Source organism: Dama dama, chromosome 12 (genome assembly GCF_033118175.1).
Source record: "Dama dama isolate Ldn47 chromosome 12, ASM3311817v1, whole genome shotgun sequence".
Classification (NCBI taxonomy): Eukaryota; Metazoa; Chordata; class Mammalia; order Artiodactyla; family Cervidae; genus Dama; species Dama dama.
The window spans coordinates 2396639-2422540 of NC_083692.1; the positions used below are offsets into that span (position 1 = coordinate 2396639).

General features: G+C 48.0%; 1 protein-coding gene and 2 pseudogenes across 7 annotated transcripts in view; 2 read left to right on the forward strand and 1 right to left on the reverse strand.

Moving 5' to 3' along the window:
- The window catches only part of TTC7B (tetratricopeptide repeat domain 7B), a 265869-nt gene that overhangs the window by 98560 nt on the left and 141407 nt on the right, over window positions 1-25902 (forward strand). The window lies entirely within an intron of this gene.
- LOC133067149 (replication protein A 70 kDa DNA-binding subunit-like) lies at window positions 144-2035 on the reverse strand (annotated as a pseudogene).
- LOC133067572 (small nucleolar RNA SNORA11) lies at window positions 4604-4713 on the forward strand (annotated as a pseudogene).

Here is a 25902-nt window from a genome sequence, read left to right on the forward strand (position 1 = left end):
ATGGCTTAGTCTGTGGAAGAGGGGCGCTCTGCACTGCTGTTGGTCAGGGCGGGGATGGGGGTGCGGGTGGAAATGGGGGGTGGGGGGGTGGGGGATTCGCTTCAGCCCTCTATCCACAAGCTCCTGCCCCATCGGCAGGCCTCTCACATCGCTGCGTTCCTCCCGATGTTCATGACCAGCCTTCTGCCGTATTCTCTGTGGTCCACAGGCTTCACGTCCACCACTGTGGCCTTAATTTGAGACTCATCATTGTAGGTCTCTAGTTTGACCCTGATCCTGAACGTAAAAGATCGAAAGTTGGCATTCTGGAATACTTCCTCAAATGTTTGCTCGTTCTTCTAATTCCCTGAGATAAGCAGTGCTTTGTCCAAGGATGGCCTCTGCAGACTCCTGGAAACACGTGACCCACTGATTCTCTTGAAAATCGACAATATTGACTGACAGGATCATGCGGTACTTGAAATTGGGGAATTCACTGTCACACTTCTCATGGTGGTACAATCCATTCTGCTGGTCGATCACTTTCTTGTTGCAATCCTGAGTTGGGCAGGCCTGGTACATACAATTTCCTTTGCAAAGATACACCACGGTTGCCACAGAGCTAAAATAGTCAGGCTTGTCGCCTTGGCCCAGGTTCTCCGACTTCACCTCATATAAAGTTTTCCAGTTGGTGTTGCTCCCACCTGCTCCTCCACTCTTTAGATCGGAGATGGAAATGCCATCTAAGGCTTGTCCTTCTGAGTCAAACCATCCACGCAGCTTATAGGCCTCTGAGATGTCAGGGTTCACAATCATGGTGCTTGAAGACAGTACAGAGAGGCTCCGTCCACCAAAATCAGAAACTCTGGCTCCTTTGATGGCCATCACGGGTTGTCTAGAACCATCAAATTTATCAGCATCATCTCCCCACAGGGTAGCGTTCACCACTTGCCCTGACATATCCATCAGATAGATATTTCTCTTCAAGACTTCTCTGTTGTTAGACTTCACTATGATTTTTGTGACATCTTTGTAGTTCTTGCAGATCCCGATTATGTCTACAAGCGAGTCTTTAGATTTGCTCTCCCGGTCGCCAATCCCCGTGAAATCAAACTGAACTGTGGGTAAGTGATGACCGTCTTCACGGGGCATGACAGAAGTCTCACTGTTGAAGGTCATCTCGTAGTCGTTTTTGACGGCTGTGAATTGTTTGTTGGCGATCTTCAGGGTGCCTTTAGAGAAGTAATAGACCTTGTTCACATCAATAAGGGGGAAAAACTTGTCCGCTTGCTCACTGGAAGCAGTCGCTCTGACTTCACCACTCTCATCAACCAGCTCTATGGAGAAAAGCTTCCCTTCCCCTCGGGAGTTGCTCCAGGTACAGATCTGACTTTTGTTGGTGACACAAATCGTCACCTTGGACTCCACCAAGTGGAGCACAGATCGTCCACTTGGACTGGTATGGGGTGAGGCTGGCAATGGGTACCACTTTGGCCTGTGTTCCCCCAGAGCCGCTCACTTGGCTGGTACTGCCAGCTCTTCCAAACGTCTTTGAGGCACCAAAGCCTTAGATGAGTGGGAGCCACTCCTGGGCTCCCATTCTGTTGCTGGGGCCTGCTGGTTGGTGGACTGGCTGCTGAGACAGGAGGAGGAACTACTGGCTGCTGTCCGTGTCCTTCATTATAAGGCACTGGATTGCCAATCTTTGATCCAACTGCTTCAGCAGATTTCAAAACTTCTAACTCCATCAAAATAACCACTCTCCTTCCATCTTTCAGCGTGTTCACAATAAATCAGTTAATTTGGCAAATACAGTTGCTGGACAATCGTTCTTCCTCAACAAGAGGATTCAGCTGTGTTGCCAACATGAAAGAAAATAGAGTATTCAGTCCATCACTCATAAGCAGTCCATAACAGGGCGGACTATTCCCTGTAGTAATGGGACGGATGTTAATGACTTGGAGGATGGGTTTTATAGATGTATCTCCCTGTTGCATGATGGCCACAATGGCCCCTTCACTCAGGTGGCCCACCATGGTTCTGCCGCAACAACTCCTGCGCTCTGCTTCCCTTCTTTTCACAGCTATCTGTAAGGCCTCCTCAGACAGCCATTTTGCTTTTTTGCATTTCTTTTTCTTGGGCATGGTCTTGATCACTGCCTCCTGTACAATGTTACGATACTCCATCCATAGTTCTTCAGGCACTCTGCCTATCAGATCTAATCCCTTGAATCTATTTCTCACTTCTACTGTATAATCATAAGGGATTTGAATTAGGTCATACCTGAATGGTCTAGTGGTTTTCCCTACTTTCTTCAATTTAAGTATGAATTTGGCAATAAAGAGTTCATGATCTGAGCCACAGTCAGCTCCCGGTCTTGTTTTTGCTGGCTGTATAGAGCTTCTCCATCTTTGGCTGCAAGGAATATAATCAATCTGATTTCAGTGTTGACCATCTGGTGATGTCCATGTGTAGAGTTTTCTCTTGCGTTGTTGGAAGAGGGTGTTTGCTATGACCAGTGCATTCTCTTGGCAGAACTCTGTTAGCCATTTGCCTGCTTCATTTTGTACTCCCAAGACCAAATTTGCCTGTTACTCTGGGTGTTTCTTGACTTCCTACTTTTGCATTCCAGTCTCCTATAATGAAAAGGGTATCTTTTTTGGGTGTTAGTTCTAGAAGGTCTTGTAGGTCTTCAGAGAACCGTTCAACTTCAGTTTCTTCAGCATTACTTGTTGGAGCATAGGCTTGGATTACTGTGATATTGAATGGTTTGCCTTGGAAATGAACAGAGATCATTCTGTCGTTTTTGGGATTGCATCCAAGTACTGCATTTTGGATGAAAGAGTCTGAAATGTGTTCAGTTCAGTTCAGTCACCCAGTCGTGTCCGGCTCTTTGCAGACCCCTGAATTGCAGCACACCAGGCCTCCCTGTCCATCACCAACTCCCAGAGTTTACCCAAACCCATGTCCATTGAGTCGGTGGTGCCGTCCAACCATCTCATCCTCTGTCGTCCCATTCTCCTCCTGTCTTCAATCTTTCCCAGCATCAGGGTCTTTTCCAAGGAGTCAGCTCTTTGCATGAGGTGGCCAAAGTATTGGAGTTTCAGCTTCAACATCAGTCCTTCCAATGAACACTCAGGACTGATCTCCTTTAGGATGGACTGGTTGGATCTCCTTGCAGTCCAAGGGACTCTTTCAAGAGTCTTCTCCAACACCACAGTTCAAAAGCATCAATTCTTCAGTGCTCAGCTTTCTTCACAGTCCAACTCTCACATCCATACATGACCACTGGAAAAACCATAGCCTTGACTAGATGTACCTTTGTTGGCAAAGTAATGTCTCTGTTTTTTAATATGTTATCTAGGTTGGTCATAACTTTCATTCCAAGGAGTAAGCGTCTTTTAATTTCATGGCTGCAGTCACCATCTGAAGTGATTTTGGAGCCCGGAAAAATAAAGTCAGCCACTGTTTCCCCATATATTTGCCATGACGGGACCAGATGCCATGACATTGTACAGAAGACAGGAATCAAGACCATCCCCAAGAAAAAGAAATGCAAAAAAGCAAAATGGCTGTCTGAGGAGGCCTTACAAATAGCTGTGAAAAGAAGGAAAGTTAAAAGCAAAGGAGAAAAGGAAAGATATACCCATTTGAATGCAGAGTTCCGAAAATAGCAAGGAGAGATAAGAAAGCCTTCCTCAGCGATCAATGCAAAGAAATAGAGGAAAACAATAGAATGGGAAAGACTAGAGATCTCTTTAAGAAAATTGGAGATAGCAAGGGAACATTTCATGCTAAGATGGGCTCAATAAAGGACAGAAATGGTATGGACCTAACAGAAGCAGAAGATATTAAGAAAAGGTGGCAAGAAAACACAGAAGAACTATACAAAAAAGATCTTCACGACCCAGATAATCACGATGGTGTGATCACTTACCTAGAGCCAGACATCCTGGAATGTGAAGTCAAGTGGGCCTTAGGAAGCATCACCAAGAACAAAGCTATTGGAGGTGATGGAATTCCAGTTGAGCCATTTCAAATCCTAAAAGATGATGCTGTGAAAGTGCTGCACTCAATATGCCAGCAAATTTGGAAAACTCAGCAGTGGCCACAGGACAGGAAAAGGTCAGTGTTCATTCCAGTCCCAAAGAAAGGCAATGTCAAAGAATGCTCAACCTGAAATGGGTTAGAGCACATTAAAAATTCCTTTGTGGCTCAGCTGGTAAATGTGGGAGAGCTGGTAAATCTGCCTGCAATGTGGGAGACCTGGGTTTGATTCCTGGGTTGGGAAGATCCCCTGGAGAAGGGAAAGGCTACCCACTCCAGTATTCTGGCCTGGAGAATTTCATGGACTGTATAGTGCATGGGGTCGCAAAGAGTCAGACACAACTGAGCGACTTCCGCTTTCACGTTAAAAAAAAAAAAATCAGGGCCCTTTAGAGACGGGAACTCTGAGACCCACAGAAATCATGCTGAACGACCATTCAGTCAATATTTATCTAGAACCTCACTAGGTTGTTTACTAGCACCAAACACTGTTCTAAGTGAACAAGTCAGACCCAGTCACTGCCTTGATGGGGTTTACATTTTGGCTGGGAAACAGTCAGTAGACAAGGCAGTGTTGAGCTGTGCTCAGAGCGGTCGGCCTGCAGAAATGACTCATCTGTCTGCGACACACGCCGCAGGAATCTGGGTTCATCGAGACCTGTGGCCGCCCCTCGAACCCCTGCACGTGTCCCCTGTGCCTTGAGTGCCGCAGGGCGGGGCCGGGCTGCAGGGCTGCGTGTTGGAAGCAGAGCTGCAGTGTTTGGTGGGTAACTTGTCACCCAGAACTGTTCAGTCCCTGTGGGTGGGCCCTGAGTGGTTCTTACAGACGTAAAGGCTTTGAACCTCTCTTTTCAAAGGAAAAACAAGGATCCCAATTATATGCCATTCTTAAAGAGACCAAACTATGGAGAGAATAAAAAGATCAGCGGTTGCCAGGAGTCTGGGGGAGAGGGGCGATGGATGCACAGAATACGCGAGTTTTTTAGGGCAGTCAGAGGACTGTGTGTGCCACTGTGGTGAAGGATTGTTGTTGAGTCCCTAGGTCGTGTCTGACTCTTTTCAGCCATATGGACTGTGGCCTGGCAGGGGTTTCCCAGGCAGGAATACTGGAGTGGGTTGCCATTTCCTCTTCCTCCAGGGGATCTTCCCGACCCAGGGAGCAAACCCGCATCTCCTGCCGAGCCAGCAGGGAGCCCGCCGGTGAGGCTCGGTGTCGTTAGACTTTTGTCCAAACCCGCGGAGTGTGCAGCACTCTTCCCTTCCTGACCGAGAACCTTAAGGTGAACCGTGGACTTTGGTGATGAACATGCGTCCATGTAGGTTATCCTTGGTGTAAAAAAAAAGGCCACTCTGGTGAGCGATGTTGTTAGCGGCTGTGTATATGGGGTGAGGGGGTATATGGGAAATTTCTGTACTTGCCTGTCCATGTGGTTGTAAACCTAAAAGTGTTTTTTTAAAAAAAAAAAAGAGGGGGATCAGACAAGGCAGGGTGACTGACCCAGGGTCACAGAGCTAGTTGGTGGCTGTGCTGGGACCTGGCCTCCTCCCGGCCCCCAGCCCCGTTTCCTCGCCACTTGCACCAACTGCCCAGCTAGTGTTCTTGAAAATGGAGAGCTGAGCAGCAAAGAACACATTACACTCAGAAAATAAGGACTTTAACATCAGTCTAGGTGTCATTATTTATGTAATAAGCCTCAGCCAAGGCGTCTCTGTTTCGTTTCAGTGTAGACTGGGTCTGGCTCATCCCTTAGTGCCGTCAAAACTTTAATACGAAAACAAAGGAATCTTTGTGGGTTTTACTTCTGAAACTCCAGGGCTGCTTTCCGTGAATGAATATGGGGAGTGAATTATGGGGACGGGCCGTTGCTTGCTTTGCGGGCACTGCATGCGTGTTAGCGGGCACTGCGTGTGAGCGGCCTGTGTCATCGAAGCGTCGTCAGCGTCCAGCCAGGGGGGTGCATCGTGTTGGCCTGTCCTTGGCTTCAGGAGGAGAATAGGGTGGGCTGTCTTAGGCTCCCGAAGTCCCAGGTGGGGGAGGATGGGGAGGGGAGGGGAGAGGGGGCCGGTGAACTAACTGGCAGTTGATGGCAGCTCTCAAAGGCCCCTCCCCACATGGTTCTCCCAGCTGCAGGCTGCCCCCTCAGCCACCATTCAGAGTTAGAACTCCCTGCAGATGAGCGGGTGCAGGAAGTTACCCCAGTTCTTCACCTTGAACTTGTCTAAGATAGTGATTTTCTGTTTTACTGGGGGGAAGGGGGAGATTCTTTGTTTGTTTATTCATTCACTTATTTATTCATCCATCAAACATTTATGTGCCAGCAGCTAGGGTAGAGACAGCAAAAGATCCCAGTGGATTTTCTAGTCCAACAGGAAAATAAATAACCACTAAGTGGGCTTAAGCCTTAGCAAGAAGGCAATACTATCTTTTTAAATTTAGCCTTTCACTTTGCAAGTTCCCCCAAAAGAGATGGTTATATAACAGTGGTGTCTCAAAATCAAAATTAACTTTTTTAAAAAATATATTTCCCAATAACTCCTGATACGACCGGAGATTGACTCTGGAATCTTCTGATACAGATGACAGTGTTAGCTGGCCGACTCTCGGGTCATACCCTGGACGGGGTATCATCAATGAACAGACACAGCAGGAACATACAGTGGGGAGTGAGGAACGCGGCCCACTGCTGTTTAGTTTCAGATGGTTTGTTATTAAATTCACTTGTTCTGCCAGAGTTTATTCAGCTCCCACTCCTGCCAGACGTTCTCCAGGTGCTGGGGGTGACATGGTGAGCAGCCAGACATACTTCTTGCTCTCAGAAAGAAACTGGGTCCTTATATTCCTGGGAGTATGGCTGTACCCCAAGATGGTGCTAAGGAGGCAAGGTACCCCCTGCTGTGAGACTCCGTCTGTAAATGAAGCTGACCTGGGGAGGTTCCCCAGCTCGTGTCTGAGCAGAGCCTGAAGATGGATTGGTGCTCAGGAGCTAACTCGCAAAGGCAGAGTGGGGTGGGAAGTGTTGTTTAGACCTGAAAGGATCCTAAACTGTCATCAGTGGCATGTGGTTCAACCAGCCCACTCTTACGCTCTGCTTTATTATCCTCAGCATTGGGCTTCCCTGGTGGCTCAGATGGTGAAGAATCCACCTGCAGTGCAGGAGACCCAGGTTCAATCCCTGGGTCCAGAAGTCCCCTGGAGAAGGGAATGGCTTCCTACTCCAGTGCTCTTCCCTGGAGAACCCCATGGGCAGAGGAGCCTGGCAGGCTACAGTCCATGGGGTCGCAGAGAGTCGGATGCGACTGAGTGACTGAGCAAACAGCATTTAACCAGCATCAAGTATACTGTGAACAGAGCTTACGAGGATCTTCTTAGGTTGTTGAGCATTCCAACCCTCAAGACTCACCTGCCACAGTTGGCATCTGTCTGTTGAGATGGATCCAGAATAGAATCAAAGGTTGCCAGGAGGGCAGCATCGGGGGCTTCTCCCCTGTGTGAATGTTGGCTGGACTGTCCATCCGGCCACCTGCGAGCTTCGCCCCTCCCGTCATGGAGTGACAGCTCCTGAGCTAGAGAAGGAACCTCGCATGGGGTGGGGGTGGGCTCTGTCCTGACTTAATGTCTCCCTGGGGAGACACTCAGTCGTAAGTCATCACATTCAAGGAAGCCCAAAGCTGTGTTGTCCACATCAGATATTTATAGCTCCTTCCAGTCCAGATGCAAGTTATCAATCAGGGGTCATTTTTAACATAAACAATGTTGCCTCGTAACACAATTGACATTCTATGGGTAACTTTAATTAGGTTTCCAGAGAAGCAGAGCTAAAAAGTTAACCTCAGGTCAGATCCTCAAGCAGGAGAAGAAAGGGATTTGTTAACCCTTTCCTGCATTATATATTTTTTTCCTGATCTGTTTATTGTCTGTCTCCCTTCACTGGCATACAAGTTCCGGGAACTTTTGTCTGTTTGGTTTGGGGAGGGATCTGGGTCTGTCTACGGTTGTGTGTGGATGAGTGAGAGAGTGAGTGAGCTCCTCCTGTTCGGGGATGGCTGTGGCTCATAGACGCCTGACAGTTGTGTGACCTCTTTAGAATGAGTGGACGCAGCATGCGTGTACTGAGCGCTGAGTGCCGAGTGGGGTGCTAGTCCTGGGGAGTCGGGCGGCCGCGGCCGCCTGGACGGGGCTCGCGGGCTCCTGGTCCTGCCGCAGCTGCTTGGTGGGAGGGCCTTCCGCATCTTCCTGAGAGATGACGTCCTTCCGTTGAAAGAGGGTGGAGGGGGCCAGGTATCAAATCATTTCCTTGTCCTCAGTCAGAAACAATGTGTTTTCTGGGATGATCACCGGGGCTTCTGCCGTCTGCCTTATCTCTGCGACAAGGCTGTTTGCAGTGGTGGCGGCTGCGTTATAAGATGCTCCCCAAGCAGCGGGCTCCCCTGGTGACTCAGCGGTAAAGAATCCTCCTGCCAATGCAGGAGACACCAGTTCGATCCCCGGGTGGGGAAGATCCCCTGCAGAAGGGCATGGCTTCCTACTCCAGTATCCTTGCCTGGGAAGTCCCATGGTCAGAGGAGCCTGGCGGGCTACAGTCTGTGGGGTTGCCAAGAGTCGGACACGATTGAGTGCCTGAACAAAGACCCCCGGGCAGGTCTGACGGACTCTTTCATCTCTGGGTGGCAGCGTGGTGCTGGTCAGCCTCCTTCCTTAAGCCCAGACTCGTCTGGATTCAGGGTTCCCACCTCTTCCATGGCTTAGTGTTGAGAACCTTGCTCCCAGAGCCTCCCAGACCCGCATGTTTTTTTTTCTTTTTTTTAATCTGTAGCTCTTTGAGTTGACATCTCACGGAGTGAAGTTAGGCACAGAAGCCTACGAGCCTGTCTCAGTGCGGGCTTTGCAGGCAGCGCTCGAGGGCAGACCTCTGAAATGACACGTGTGTACTGGGAAAGAGGAATTCATGTCCCTTCTGGTCAAGGAGGAAGCCAGCTCTCACCCTCTGCGCCTGTCAGACTGCGGGGAGCTTTCTTGGTAATTCGGTGACGTCCGTGCCGTGGAGCGAGTCCAGATGTGCCTGCTGGGGAAGCGGCTGGGTGGCGGGGCCGTGGGCGAGCCGGCAGCTTTGCTGCTCTGGGTCCCAGCCGGGCCGCGCTCATCCTCCTGCCTCCCCGCTGCCCCGGCGTGGGTGCCAAACGCGGGAATGTGTTCTGTGAGGGCAGGGCGTGGGGTCGAGGCCCCAGCTCTTTTCAAGAGATATTTCCTACCTGTTTCTAAGTCATCATTTTTCTCTCTATTCTTTCTTTCTTTTTTTTCTTTTTTGCAGAGATATTTTTAGTAGCTCTTACAGAGAGTCAGAGAGAGATTGAGCTAACGCCCAGAAAATGACTGAGATATCTTTGGAGAAATTATGACTTTTCTTAGGAAATGCTAGAACCTTCTCTTGAAAAGGAGAGGGGCCATACATTTTCTTACAAAGACCTGCCTTTATGTTTGTGGAGCAATGTCTGCCACTGACCGCACATCGGTAAGGATATCTATGTTCTCACAGCACAGTCCTACATGAAACTGTAAGGCTCGTAATGGTTAACGAATTGTTTCTTTCAACTGACGTTGGTTTCTGCACCTTCCTCTGTTTTGGGGGTGCCTTTTTCTCTTCTCTCACAGATGGCTCTGGAGGTAACCCTCCCGGCCTGGTGCAGACACACCGTGCCTTCACTTCTGCCGGCTCTTCCCCGGTATCTTCTCTTTGCTGGCAGATGCGTAGTTGACGGGCGTGGGAGCTGCTTCTCCTTTGAATCTCCCTGGCAAATTAGCATCAGAAGCAGCAATCTCTGCATGTTGGAAACAAGCAGTTAAAATACCAGGAAGAATCTGATACTGTATTTCTTCTGAAGAAATGCCCAGAAAAACTCATTAGCCAGACTTGGTAAAACTTCTGAATTACAGATTTTTTTTTTAAAGATGCAATTATATTGCTTTCAAGTACATTTTGAGCTAGTTTTTTTTTTTTTTTTTTTGAGAAGCTATTGCCTGCTCAGTTCCATGTACATTTATTGAGAGCCTGCTGGATGCCAGTCTCTAGGATAAGCTCTGGGATTTGAGATGAATGAAAAATGCTCTGTGAGCTCATGGGGAAGACAGAGATGTCAACAAGGAGTTATAGGACCCGGTGACAGCGCTGCAGTGGGGAGACGGGCTGGGGGGTCCTGGAGCAGCCTGGAGTGTTCACCGCGTTGCTCAGAGCTGACCTCTGCACTCCGTCTTTGGGGGACAGCACCGTCTTCAGGAGGCCTGCCGGGGAGGCGGGCAGGGATGGTGGTCGTGACTGAATGCTAGAGCTCCCAGGCAGGACAACACGCTTGATGTGCTCTTGGCAGGCAGCACTGTCTAGGGGTTAGTGAGCACTGACTCTGGATGCAACAACCTGGGTGTGAATCCTCTCTCCTGAGAATGCCATGCCCTTGACCTCCCTGTGGTTCATTCCCCTCACTTGTAAACTGAGGGTGGCAACAGTGCCTGCTTCACGTGTCATGCCTTAGTAAGCAGAGTGTCTGGACAGTGCCTGGCACACGGTAAGCATGATAAATTAGGGTTTTTCAGCTCCCTGGCGGCTCAGACGGTAAAGAATCCGCCTGCGGTGTGGGAGATGAGGGTTCGATCCCTGGGTCGGGAGGATCCCCTGAAGAAGGGAAAGGCTACCCACTCCAGTATTCTTGCCTGGAGAACCCCAATGACAGGGGAGCCTGGGGGGCTACAGTCCATCGGTTCACAGAGTCAGGTAAGGCTCAGTGACCAAGCAACACGTTTTCACTTTAGAAGAGATGATCCGAATGAGCAGCTGAGAAATCTGGGAAGATAACAGCAGTGGGAGCAGAGTTTGGGGGTCTTCTCATATCTTGACATTAAAAAAACAGTAACCGGATAGCAAAACCAAAACCCCATGAACAACATTTAGAACAAAACTAGATGACAAAATGTACTCATGAACCTTAAAGTATATACAAGCTAACAGGGACAGACTTCCAGCAGCTTGAGACAAGCGTGTTATTTGCGTTTGTGTGGGAGAAAGCAGAAGGCAGCAATGGGGTATTCAGGGGCCTGCGAACAGGAGACCCAGAAATAGCCAGCAAGACTACTGGAAAGCTTGTCTGGCCAATTTGGGATTTGCAGCTGAAAATGAAAGAGTTTTGCCAAGTGAGAGCTGAGGGGCTGGAGTGGTCCGGCCCCTCCGGAGACTTGGAACCACCCCTCTAGGGCTCTTTGCTGGGACTGGGCCCCACGACGAGGACAATGCTGAGAGCAGAATGAAAACTGGCCAAGTGACACTAGACGAAAGGACAATACGTTTATGTTTAACTTTTAAGGAACTGCCAAGCTATTTTCCTAAGCGACTGCGCCATTTTAAGGTGCCTTTCCTAGCAGCAATATCAGAGTTCCAGCTTCTTTCCATTCTCTTCAACCCTTAGTGTTGTCAACTTTTAAATTAAAGCCAGTCCACTGGGTTTGGAGAAGGAAATGGTAACTCACTCCAATATTCTTGCCCAGAGAATCCCATGGACAGAAGAGCCTGGTAGGCTATAGTCCACTGGGTTGCAAGGAGCTGGGCACGACCGAACAACTAACACACACAGGCAGGGGGTTTGTAGTGGTGTCTCATCGTGATTTTAGTTTCCATTTCCCCAGCAGTTAATGACGTTGGGCAGTTTTGCATGTGGCTGTTAGCTATTCCTGTATCTTCTTTGGTGAAACATCTATTCAGATCTTTTGCCCTGTTTTCAGTTGGATTGTTGTCTTCTTATCATGTTGTAACAGTTCTTCATGTATTTCTAGATACAAAAACTTAGTCAGATACATATTTGCAAATATTTTCTGCCAGTCTCTGGCTGGTGTTCATTTTTTTCAGTTATGTCAGTTGAAGAGGAAATTTTGATGAAGTCCAACTTAACTAGTTTTTCTTTTTTGGATCATCCTTTGGTGTCATATCTAAGACATTTTGGCCCAATCCAAGACTATAGAGATTTTTCTCCTTGTGTTTTATTCCAGAAGTTTTATAGTTTTAGGTTTTACATGTAGGTCTCTAATCTATTTTGGGTTAATGTTTGAGTATGTTGTGAAGTAAGAATCTAAGTTAATTTCTTTTCTTTTTTTTGCATCTGGATATCCAGTTGTCTTAGCACCATTTGTTGAAAAATCAACTCTTTTCCCATTAAATTGTCTTGACACTTTAGTAAAGATTACTTTATTTCTGGAATCTGTATTTTGTGTCATTATGTATCTATTCTTTAAGTCAATAGCACATCATCTTGAGTATGCAGCTTTATTGCAAATTTTGAAATTAGATAGTATAAGTCCTCTAACTTTGTTCTTTTTCAAAATTATTTTGTCTATCTCAGTCTTTGATATTTCCAATATGAATTTTAGAATCATCTTGTCAATTTCTACCAAAAAAAAAAAAAAAAAAAGTGCCTCCCAGGATTTTGGTAAGGGTGGCAGTGAAGCTCTAGGTCAGTTTAAGGAGAATTATCACATTAACAGTGGGCTTCCGTGGTGGCTCAGCGTTAAAGGATCCACCAGCAATGCAGGAGTTTCATGTTTGATCCCTGCCTCGGGAAGATCCCCTGGAAGAGGAAATGGCAACCCACTCCAGTGTTCTTGCCTAGGAAAGCCATGGACAGAGGAGCCTGGTGGGCTACAGTCCGTGGGGCCGCAAAAGAGCAGGGCATGGCTTAGCAGCTAAACAAAAACACCACATTAACAATAGTGAATCTTCCAATCCACTGTCTCTTCTTTTAGTTAGATTCTCTTTAATTTCTCTCAAATATGTTTTGTAGTTTTTATTGCATAGGTTTTTAATCTCTTGTTAAATTTGTTCCTATTTTATTCATTTTATGCTATTGTGAATGAAATTGTTTTCTTAATTTCGTTTTCAGATTATTATTTGCTCTTCTATATATACTATTGATTTTTATAAGTAGATGCTCTATCTTGCAACCTCGCTAAACTTATTAACTAGTTCTTATAATTTTTAATAGATTAATTACTTAGGGTTTTTCCATATGGGATTGTGTTATCTATGAATAAAAACAGCTTTACTTCCTCCTTTTCAAGCTTATATACCTTTTATTTCTACAGTCGCCTACTGCACTGTCGAGAGTCTTCAGTACACGTCGGATGGCCGTGGTGCGATCAGACCTCTTTCTGCTGCTCCCGCCTGACCTTAGGGAGAGCCACAGAGCAAGGTGTTAGCGCAGGCTCTTTCACAGATGCCTCTGTGCCTCCAGTGACATTTCTTCACCACGCGTCTGTCTTATCTGATGTTCATATAGCCACTCCAGCCATCTGTGGTTACTCAACACGTAGTGTATCTTTTTCATCCTTTGCTTTCAATTCTGTGTCTTTGAGTTAAAACACATCTCTCGCATATCTCTTGTAGACAGCAGATAGTTGGAGTTTCCTTTTTTATCCAGTATTAGAAAATCTGCCTTTTGATTGGAATATTTAGCTCACTCACATGTAATAATTGAATTTACACCTGCCATTTTGCTCTTTTGTTTCTCTGTGTTTCATATAGTTTTGAATTCTTTATTCCTTCTTATTACCCTTTTTTGTATTAAACAGATACCTTTCAGTATTACATTTTAATTCTTCTGTTGATTTTTTAACCTATATTTTTTTGAAAGATTTTACGGTGATTTCTCCATGAATTATAAAACATATCTTAAATTATCAATTATTTCAGTAAAATATAAAGTTTGGCTCTACTATAGCTTCATCCTTTATTCTAATATAGCTTCTTTCTTTTGCTACCAGTGTGTGGATATATTATAAACACAACAGTGCAATATAATAATTCATTCCTCATACAATCCTATTTTTAATAGAAATTTAAAGAAGACGAGATTTGAAAGTATATTTGCACAGTATTTTATATTCACTCAAATATTCGCATTTCTAGGCTCTGACCAGGTTACTCCTGAGGTTTCACGTTGCCCTCCCTTGTCCTTCCCCGGGAGTCTGAAGGACTTCCTGTAAAATTTTGTGTTGTGCATGTCTGCTAGCTGTGAATTCTCCCGCTTTTTGTTTATCTGGGAATGTCTTTATTTTGCCATCATTTTTGAATGACAACTTTACACTCTATAGAATTCTTGGTGATAATTTTTTTTTCTTTCATCATTTTGGGTATAATGCAACATATACGCAAAGCTCAGTCACTCAGTCATGACTGGCTCTTTGCGGCCCCGTGGACTATAGCCCACCAGGCTCCTTTGCCCGTGGAATTTTCCAGGCGAGAACACTGGAGTGGGTTGCCGTTTCCAGCCCCAGGAGATCTTCCCAACCCAGGGGCTGAAGCCGGGTATCTTGCATTTCCTGCATTGCCAGGCAGATAGCTTCCACTATGTTTGATGAGAAGTCACTATTAATCTTAACTGTTGTTGCCCTCTATGTGATTAATTATTTTTCAGTTGTTACTTACAAGATTTTTGTCTTTGTTTTTCAGTAGCTTTATCATTATGTGTCTCTCTTTTTCTTCAGCCTTCTTTTCCCTCTTTCCTTTGGATTGGATGATTTTTATTAATTTATCTTAAGTTCAATGATTTCTCTGCTATCTCAAAGCTGCTGTTGAGTCCATTTGGGGAACTTTTCGTTTTAGTTATACTTTTTAACTCTAAAATCCCCCTTGGTTAATTTTTATAGTTTCCCTTTCTCTATTGAGATTCCCTATTCGCTGACTCATTACTTCCTTTTAATCTTTAAACATAGTTTCTATTCTTTGTTCATATTTATAACAGATACTTTGAAGTCTTTGTTGGCTAAATCCAACACAGAGGCTAATTCAGAGTGAGTTTATATTGACTTCAGTTCAGTTCAGTTCAGTCCCTCAGTCGTGTCCAACTCTTTGTGACCCCATGGACTGCAGCATGCCAGGCCTCCCTGTCCATCACCAACTCCTGGAGTTTACTCAAACTCATGTCCATTGAGTCAGTGATGCCATCCAACCATCTCATTCTCTGTCACCCACTTCTCCTGCCTTCAATCCCTCCCAGCATCAGGGTCTTTTCCAACCAGTCAGTTCTTCGCATCAGGTGGCCAAACTATTGGAGTTTCAGCTTCAGCATCAGTCCTTCCAATGAATATTCAGGACTGATTTTCTTCAGGATTGATGGGTTTGATCTCCTTGCAGTCCAGGGACTCTCAGGGGTCTTCTCCAACACCACAGTTCAAAAGCATCATTTCTTCGGCACTCAGCTTTCCTTATGGTCCAACTCTCACACCCATACATGACTACTGGAAAAACCATAGCTTTGACTAGATGGACCTTTGTTGGCAAAGTAATGTCTCTGCTTTTTAACATGCTGTCTAGGTTGGTCATAGCTCTTCTTCCAAGGAGCAAGCTTCTTTTAATTTCATGGCTGCAATCACCATCTGTAGTGATTTTGGAGCCCCCCAAAATAAAGTCTGTCACTGTTTCCATTGTTTCCCCATCTATTTGCCATGAAATGATGGGACCAGATGCCATGATCTTAGTTTTCTGAACGTTGAATTTTAAGCCAACTTTTTCACTCTCCTCTTTCACTTTCATCAAGAGGCTTTTTAGTTCTTTGCTTTCTGCCATAAGGGTGGTGTCATCTATGTATCTGAGGTTAGTGATATTTCTCCCAGCAATCTTGATTCCAGCTTGTGCTTCATCCAGCCTGTCATTTTGCATGATGTGCATATAAGTTAAATAAGCAGGGTGAAAATATACAGCCTTGACATACTCCTTTCCCAATTTGGAACCAGTCCATTGTTCCATGTCTGGTTCTAACTGTTGTTTCTTGACCTGCATACAGATTTCTCAGGAGGCTGGTAAGGTGGTCTGGTATTACCACCTCTGGAAGAATTTTCCACAGTTTGTTGTGATCCACATAGTCAAAGGCTTTAGCGTAGTCAATGAAGCAGAAGTAGATGTTTTTCTGGAATTCTCTTGCTTTTTTAATGACCCAGTGGATGTTGGTAATTTGATCTCTGGTTCCTCTGCCTTTTCTAAATCCAGTTTGAACATCTGGAAGTTCTCAGTTCACGTATTGCTGAAGCCTGGCTTGGAGAATTTTGAGCATTACTTTGCTAGCATGTGAGATGAGTGCAATTGTGCAATAGTTTGAACATTCTTTGGCATTGCCTTTCTTTGGGATTGGAATGAAAACGGACCTTTTCCAATCCTGTGGCCATTGCTGAGTTTTCCAAATCTGCTGGCATATTAAGTGCAGCACTTTGACAGCATCATCTTTCAGGATTTGAAATAGCTCAACTGGAATTCCATCACCTCCACTACCTTTGTTCATAGTGATACTTCCTAAGGCACATTTGACTTCACATTCCAGGATGTCTGGCTCTAGGTGAGTGATCACACCATCATGGTTATCTGGGTCATGAAGATATTTTTTGTATAGTTCTTCTGTGTATTCTTGCCACCTCTTTTTAATATTTTCTGCTTCTGTTAGGTCCATACAATTTCTGTCCTTTATTGTACCCATCTTTGCATGAAATGTTCCCTTGGTATCTCTAATTTTCTTGAAGAGCTCTTTAGTCTTTGCCAGTCTATTGTTTTCCTGCATTTCTTTGCAGTGATTGCTGAGGAAGGCTTTCTTTTCTCTCCTTGCTATTTTTTGGAACTCTGCATTCAGTATTTGACTCTTCTTTTTTTCTAGGCATATGTCCTGCTTCCCTATTTCTTTGTCTCATAATGGATATAGTATAACCATAAACTAGTAAGTGAAAGGAGAATACTAATAACATGTACAGAAAATAAGTTTTTTTAGCTTTTCTGTAATCATAATGATGGTGGTATTGATACCGTGAGACATTTTGTACAACATAAAATAGGGCAGATTAATATTTATGGAATATTCTATTTCTTTTTTCCCCTATGTCCTTTCGAATCAGGAGTCTTGGTATGAGAGAAAGACAGCATGCATTTAAGATAGAAGAAATCAAGGAAAAAACTCTAGTCCTGAATTTGCTGTAGAGCAAAGTGACTCACTGAACACATATAGACATTCTTTTTAAAACATCCTCTCCCATCGTGGTTTATCACGGGACATTGAGTATAGTTCCGTGCAGGACCCTGTGGTATATCCGTACGACACATAACGTGTCCCTGCAAATCCCCTACCTCCCGTCCTACCACCCTCCTCTCCCCTGGCAGCGGCACGTCTGTTCTGTCTGTGAGTGTTTTGTAGATGGGTTCATGTGTACCACATTTTAGATTCCACATATAAATGACATCATCCAGTATTTGTCTTTCTCTTTCTGACTTACTTCACCTAGTGCACTAACCTTTAGTTGCATCCATGTTGCCGCAATTGGCATTATTGCATTGTTTTTTATGGCTGAGTAGTATTCCGTTTTACATATGTACCACTTTTTTGGGGGGAGGATAATTGATTTACAATATTGTGTTGGATTCTGCCGTAAATCAGTGTGAATCAGCCACAGGTGCACCTGTGACCGTTCCCTCCTAAACCTCGCTCCCTTCTCTCTCCCATCCCACCGCTCGAGGCTGTCATGAGCATTGGGTTGAGCTCCCTGTGTTACCCGGCAATCCCCGCTGGCTCTGTGTTACACGTGGTGATGTATCTGTTTTTACACTGTTTTCTCAATGTGTCCCCCCTACCACGGTGTCCACAGGTTTGTTCTCTGCATCTCCACTGCTGCCCTGAAAACAGGCTCATCAGTACCATCTTTCTAGATTCCATATGCACGTGTTAATATACAGTATTTGTCTCTTTCTGACTGACTTCATTCTAACACTTCTTTCTTCATTCATGTCTAATAGGCTCTAGCTTCATCCACCTCATTAGGACTGACTTGGCTTAAATGCATTCTTTTTGATAGCTGAGTAATACTCCATTGTATATATGTACCACAATTTCTGTGTCCATCGTCTGCAGATGGACATCTGGGTCGCGTCCGTGTCCCGGCTGCTATAAACAGCGCTCCAGTGAACACTGGGGCACGTCCCTTCAGCTCTGGTTTTCTCGGGTGTCTGCCCAGCAGGCACCGCGGCATCTGTATCTGTCCATCTGGTAAGGGATCTTCGGGGTGTCTCGTGACTTGGCTGTTGTGAACGGCGCTGCTGTGAGCATAGGGATGCATGGATCTGTTTGAATTATGGTCTTGTCCGGGTATACGCCCAGGAACATGACTTCTGGATCGTATGATAATTCCAGTTTTAGTTTTCTGAGGAGCCTTCACAGTGGTCTCCATAGTGACCACACCACCTCACGTTCCCACCAACAGTGTAGGGGGGCTCCCTTCTCTCCACACCCTCTCCAGCGCGGGTTAACTGTAGTGTAATCCTGGGTTTCCCTGGTGGCTCAGCTGGTAAAGAATCTGTAGGATATACATGAAGTATATTAATATATAAATAAGGTATACATATAATAATAATGTATATAAAGTATATATAATATATAAAGTATAATCCTAAATGTGAATGACTGACTTGAATGACTGTGTGTGCATGTGTGTAAATACACACATATGCTTGTGTGTGAGACAGCGACCGGAAGAGGCTGAGAGAGAGAGGGACAGTCCTTAAAGTAAGTCCTTCAGAGGGAGAAAGAGAGGGGAGGAGGTCCAACTCAGTGCCTGGCCCAGTAGCAGTGACCATCCCTAGTGCCTTGAGTGTGAGCCTGAAGTATCATTTTCCAATGAAAGAAACCTCATTCATTTCTGGGTAGGAAATAAATAAGACAAGCTTGTAAAATCTCTGCATTTCAGTCAGCAAGAGAACGATGAAAGATTTCTCAGGCCATGTTTTCTAACATGGAGTTCCGGCTGTATATGGGGCAATTTGAATTTCAGAAAGGATAAGAATTGCAGCAGTCCCATCAGATGTGTTTAAATTTGTGAGTTCTAATTCAGTATCCAACAAAGTAGACAAAAAGAAAGAATCGGACATTTTTCCTACCTTTACTATGTGAAATGGAAAACCAAATGTTAGATGAAAGGAAATACCTCCCTATAAAATTACTCCAGCTAGTAAATGAAAATGTGGTGACAGAAGTACAATGTCACCATCTTGTAACTCCAGTGAATAAATATCTCTATCCATCAAATGTCAAGGGCTGCTAACATCAACAAAGAGCCACAGCCAGACCCCACATGCCTCCTGACAGAGAACACGCCACCAGCAAATTCTCGCAAAGGGATGGAACCTGAACGGGTTAAGGTTTGAAATCCAGCCCCGAGATGCAAGAAATACAGGGAAAGGAAGACTATGGTGATCTGCATGACTGTGGTTTTCCAGCCAATGGGAAACTCTCGAGTCAGACCGCTCAGATTCTTTTACCGGTAAATTGTAACGGAAGGAAAGAGATAGAAGGAGAACCTGTAGATTAAGAGAGATTTTAAAGACTCATCAGGAAAAACAAGCAGGCATGATTAAACTCTCGTGAAGGATATGTGCTTGCGTGATTAAGCTGTAACGAAGTGGAGTGAAGCGATGAGTGTGAGAGTCAAGGGCACATTTACCTTGGATGGAAAGTGAAAGTCGTCAGTCGTGTCCAGCTCTTTGCGACCCCATGGATTACACAGTCCCTAGAATTCTCCAGGCCAGAATACTGGAGTGGGTAGCCTTTCCCTTCTCCAGGGGCTCTTCCCAACCCAGGAACTGAACCCAGGTCTCCAGCATTGCGGTTGGATTCTTTACCAGCTGAGCCACAAGGGAAACCCAGTACCTCCCTTGGATGGAGGGAAGGGCTTGTTCATTGGGATGGATTGAATGCCAAGAGTCCTTTTTAAAAAAACTAAAAAATAAAACTTGGGTGATAGTTACAAGGATTTCTACCTTGTAATAATTCCGTAAGTGATATATTTGTTTTATCTGGCTTTCTGTATCTATATTTTATATGTGTGCATGCGTGCTAGTCAGGTCCAACTCTTTGTGACCCCCTCTGTCCGTGCCAGGCATGATTACTGGAGTGGGAGGCCCACTCCCCTGGAGTTTCCTATTCCAGGGGATCTTCCCCACCCAGTGATCGAACTCGCATCTCTTTTATCTCTTGCATTGGCAGGCGGATTCTTTACCACTGCACCCCCTGGGAGGCCCATATTTTATAGAACAGGAGTTAAATAGTTAGGGTGGGGGAGGGGGTCAATAAAAGATGGGAGAGAAGGAAGCCAACCGCGGTGGGGGAGCGGTCCCTGCGCCGGGGATCGGGTCCTGGCTCCGCTGCTGGCCCGGCGCTGTCGGGCGGGCCTCGCCCACTCCCTCTCTGGGACTCAGATTCTGCCTCTGTCAGTTGGGGATAAGAGGTCCTGGCTGCTCGCTAAGTTGGTGGGAGAACCATCCGGAGCAGTGGGCTGAGGGCCGCGTGGGACCTGCTCGCGTCACCTCGAAGAAGGCGGTGGCGGTGCATGCTGGCAGAAGCGCTCCGAGGCCCGCAGAAGCGCTCCGATGCCCGCAGGAGCGCTCCGAGGCCCGCAGAAGCGCTCCGAGGCCCGCAGAAGCGCCGCGATGCCCGCAGGAGCGCCCCGAGGCCCGCAGAAGCGCCCCGACGCCCGCAGAAGCGCTCCGAGGCCCGCAGAAGCGCTCCGATGCCCGCAGGAGCGCTCCGAGGCCCGCAGGAGCGCCCCGAGGCCCGCAGAAGCGCCCCGACGCCCGCAGAAGCGCCGCGACGCCCGCAGAAGCGCCCCGAGGCCCGCAGAAGCGCCCCGACGCCCGCAGAAGCGCTCCGAGGCCCGCAGAAGCGCTGCGATGCCCGCAGAAGCGCTCCGAGGCCCGCAGAAGCGCTCCGATGCCCGCAGAAGCGCTGCGATGCCCGCAGAAGCGCTCCGAGGCCCGCAGAAGCGCTCCGACGCCCGCAGAAGCGCTGCGATGCCCGCAGAAGCGCCCCGACGCCCGCAGAAGCGCCCCGACGCCCGCAGAAGCGTTCCGCGGGGCAGGCGGGCCGCGAGCCTTACCCCGGACCCGCTCTCTGTTCCGAGGCAGCGCAGAGTCTCAGGGCGGCTTTCCTGGTGAGCGGGAGGACTCGTCTGTAACGATCTTGTTGAGATCCACGAGTATATGTCTGCTCTTCTGAATGGCTTGGAGGGGCTTGTGGATAGCTTAGCCGACGGAGCGGATTCAGTGCTCTCCCCGCAGGCGCCGAGCGCCCCGCTGGCTGCTTTGCACAGCGCTTTCCCGTAGAGGCTGCAGGGTCCGCTGAGCGCCCGTCCGCCTGCTGGCTGGGCCGCTCCCCAGGAAGGGCCACATCCGCCAGGCCTGCGACGAGAGCAGAGCTGTGGAAGGGACGCTTGTGGGCGGACTGGGTTCTGTGTGACCGTCATTTAGAGAACCTTAGTCTCTGAGTCCACCCGGCCCGCCTCAGGGTTCTGAAGGCTGGCCCAGGCGGCAGAGACGCGCCCCGAGACGCCCGCACTCACGGCCGCCCTCCGAGCCGGGGTCCGGCCGCCGGCCTCCTCCCGTTTCTCTCCTGCCCCCGCGTGTCGCCTCTGTGACCCGGGAGTTAGGCCCAGTTTCCAGGCTGCGTGCAGGCTCCTGCCTGACAGGGCCCGTCAGCTTTTCTGGGCACCGGAGTCAGGCTGGGCCCGGGTTCAAATACCAGCTCTCCTGTATGTGGGCTGCATGATAACCGCGGGCACCTTACTTAACATCTCTGAGCCTTTGTTTCCTCCTGGGTAAAACTACAGAACATGCCAAATACTTGTCTGCTGAGAAAAAATGTTTGACCACAGTATGTCATGGGCTGGGTCCCAGGTGGCTCAGTGGTGAAGAACCTGCCTGCCAATGCAGGAGCCAAAGAGACTTGGGTTCGATCCCTGGGTGGGGAAGATCCCCGGAAGGAGGAATTGCAACCTACTCCAGTCTTCCTGCCTGGAGGACCCCATGGACAGAAGAGCCTGGCAGGCTGCAGCCCACGGGGTCACGGAGTTGGCCATCACTGAGCGACTTCACTTCATGTGCTGCCCCCGGCCCAGCTCCCCCTCCACTCCCAGGGGTTCTGCCGGGGTGTGAACGGGTCCCTCCCCTCCCAGGGGGTCTGCCAGATGTGAATGTGCCAACCCCCCCCCCCCACACAGGGCCGAGCGCCTCCCCCAGACCCGAGGCCCCCTCCCGGCTCAGCTCACCCCCTGCTGCTGCCTGCTTGGCTCCTAGAGGCATTTGGACCCGTGACTCCTGAAGATTTAAAGTCCTTCTCCTCACTTGTCATATCTTTTGCAGCTTTGTCCTGAGAGGCGGTTTTGGAAATGCGTTTCTCCTGTGTCCAGTGTTAGAACGGGAGTGGACGCTGCCCTCTGCCCCCCTCGCGGCCCAGGTGCGGTCCACCCGGGAGGACCCTCGCCTCGGTGTCCTGTCTGCCCCCTGTCCCCCAGCCCGGGGGACTGCATGGTCAGGATGGTCCAACTGGGTGACTGCGGCTTAGACGCCACGAATGTTTGAAGTCATTGTTAGCAGACCAGCCCTGCCTCCTGAACGGTCTTCCCTCTACTCTATTATTAACGTTTTTTAATGGATTTAGATGCTCCGGGTGTGTCTCAGGGTTTCGTAATGAAATGCGTCCCTTGGAGCCCGGCCTGCGTCTCTCCTCTTCTTGGGCTCCGTGTGCATGTCTTCCCGCCCGGGCTGGTCTGGAACAGACAGTGCCTCCACGGAAGCGAGTGAGGTTGGTGCCCAACTGTTCTCTTGTCAGCTTGGTATCAGCTTCTCCTAGCACGTTAGTGGCTCAACTGCCTAAACCACGAGTCTGCCACTGAACTGCCTCTAGTGGCTTAGCCACCCAGGCTCACAGCTCTGAGTTTCACCTGGCTCCTGTGATTCCGTTGTTGTTCTTGTTCTTTTAGTGGCTGAGTTGTGTCCGACTCCTTTGCAACCCCGTGGACTGTAGCCCGCCAGGTTCCTCTGTGCATGGGATTTCCCAGGCAAGAATACTGGAGTGGGTTGCTGTTTCCTTCCCCAAGAAATCTTCATGACCCAGGGATTGAGCTTGCCTCTCCTACACTGGCAGGCAAATTCCTTACCACTGAGAAAAGTCTCTCAGTGGAGACTGCTGCTCCCCCATGGACACCAGCACCCCTAGCCACCATTCTTTGCTGTTGGAGTGACCACAAGGCCCCAGGAGAGAGCTTTTTCCCACCTGACATCAGTTGTTGTCTCATCATTGTGAGCATCGTTCAGTTCAGTTCAGTTGCTCAGTTGCGTCCGACTCTTTGAGACCCCATGAACTGCAGCACGCCAGGCCTCCCTGTCCATCACTATCTCCCAGAGCTTGCTCAAACTCATGTCCATTGTGTCAGTGATGCCATCCAACCATCTCATCCTCTGTCGTCCCCTTCTCCTCCTGCCCCCAATCCCTCCCAGCATCAGGGTCTTTCCCAATGGTCAGTTCTTTGCATCAGGTGGCCAAAGAATTGGAGTTTCAGCTTCAGCATCAGTCCTTCCACCTAATATTCAGGACCGATTTCCTTTAGGATGGACTGGTTGGATCTCCTTGCAGTCCAAGGGACTCTCAAGAGTCTTCTCCAACATCACAGTTCAAAAGCATCAATTCTTTGGCGCTCAACTTTCTTTATAGTCCAACTCTCACACCCACACATGACTACTGGAAAAATCATAGCTTTGAATAGATGGACCTTTGTTGGCAAAATAATGTCTCTGCTTTTTAATATGCTATTTAGGTTGGTCACAGCTTTTCTTAGGCTTTCAGTAAATAGCACAGTGAATGAATCCATGAAATTGGGAATATCTTTTTTCTTCTTCAGTATTAAATGACTTCAAAGAAGTAAAACAGACTTGTGTGTCTATATATCAACTTGAAGGTAGATTCCAGAATTTCAAAACTGTTTTGAGCAATGGCACAGCTTTGAGGGTAATAGTAATAATAATTGTGAACACTTAAAAAGCTCTTACTCCATGTATTAACTCACTGAATTCCTACAGCCAGTCTATGAGGTGAGTGCATTTGTTCTCCCCATTTTACAGATGAGGAAACCAAGGCATAGCACTTGCCCACAGTCAATAACTAGTTAAGTGACTGAGCTCGTGTCTGAGCCCAGATGGTCTGGCTCCAGATTATGTGTTCTATGCTGTTTGAGAATGTAGATGAGACCTGATTTTCAGGTGAATACTTTGAAGAGCAAGCCTCAGATGTTAGGTGAGCTTTGGCTTGTTAAAAGTGCCATGAGATTGAGTCCAGCTCTGCATTAGGTACCAAGAGGCCTCTTAGGTCAAACTGAGCCTCATTAAGTTCCAAGTTCAGAGACTTCCCTGGTGGTCCAGTGGTTAAGAATCTGCCCACCAATGCAGAGACATGGGTTCGATCCCTGGTTTGAGAAGATCCCACCTGCCGCAGAGCAGCTAAGCCTGTGAGCCACAATACTGAGCCTGTGCCCTCGGGCCCGTGTTCTGCAAGAAGAGAAGCTACTGCAATTAGAAGGCTGCACGCCACAACTAGAGAGCAGCCAGCACTCGCCGCCACTAGAGAAGCCTGAGCAGGAATAGTGAAGACCGGTGCAGCCAAAAATAAGTAAATAAAAATTAAAAACAAAAAGGATCCGGGCTCAGAGGGAAGCACGCTCGTTGGCTGGCCCAGCGCCACATCCCCGCATCCTCCTCTGGTGCCCAGTGGATGCTCGCTGTTGTTTTCTGAATGAGGATGGACAGCCTTTGACTCATTTCCAAAGGTTAAAAGGAAGGAGGATGGGAGAAGGCAGGCCTTTCTATATCCCGTGTTTCCCCAGAGCCTGGGAGTCAGGATGAGGGGGGAGCCAGTAGGAGGGTATGTTGTCCTTCCATTCAAGCCCCTGTGGCAGTTTATCTGGCTGTCTAGACAGCATATTAAAAAGCAGAGACATCACTTTGCTGACAAAAGTCTGTCTAGTCAAGGCTATGGTTTTTCCAGTAGTCATGTATGGATGTGAGGCTGAGCACTGAGGAACTGATGCTTTTGAACTGTGGTGTTGCAGAAGACTCTTGAGAGTTCCTTGGACTGCAAGGAGATCCAACCAATCCATCCTGAAAGAGGTAAGTCCTGGGTGTTCATTGGAAGGACTGATGCTGAAGCTGAAACTCCAATACTTTGGCCACCTCATGCGAAGAGTTGACTCATTGGAAAAGACCCTGATGCTGGGAGGGATTGGGGGCAGGAGGAGAAGGGGACGACAGAGGATGAGATGGTTGGATGGCACCACCGACTCAATGGACATGAGTTTGAGTGAACTCTGGGAGCTGGTGATGGACAGGGAGGCCTGGCGTGCTGCGGTCCGTGGGGTTGCAGTCAGAGAAGCCTGGCGTCTGGATGACGGCACACACAGAGGCAGGGCGTCCAGTTATCACCCGCCGAGGGCGCGCGCGAGGCGGGCGGGCTCAGCAGGGCCCCCAGGCCTCGCGCGCCTGTCCTGCCTGACAGGCACCTGCTCCCCGCAGCGAGGCCGCCAGGCTGGCTGAGAGGGGCGCCTGGTTGGCTCCGCGTTTGTCACGAGGAAGCCCTCATTGCTAAGCCTCGTACAATCCTCGTTAGGTTTGCAGAGAGACTTTCGAGGCTTCACCCTGCCGCTGACGCCCGGCGCGCGGCTCTCACGCCCTCCGCCGTATCCAGGCGACAGCCGGCTCGCCCCAGGATCAGAGAGAGTCCTCTGCTAACGAGGCCAAGGTTGTGGGTTTGGTCCCTGGCCCCTGACTGCCGTGAGCCATCTGTCCTCACGGACGCCTGTTAGTGGATCTGAGGTGAAGGGCGTGCAGAGGGAGAAGCTGGAATCCGTTCTGGGAAAAACAGCTCCCTGACAGCAGGCCAGACATGGCCTTCTGGAGTGTGAAGGATGTCTTTTTCTTCTCCCACTTTCCAGGTCGGGAGATCTGGCTTCAATTCCAGACTTTTTCCATGTAGACAATACTAACGTCATATAAA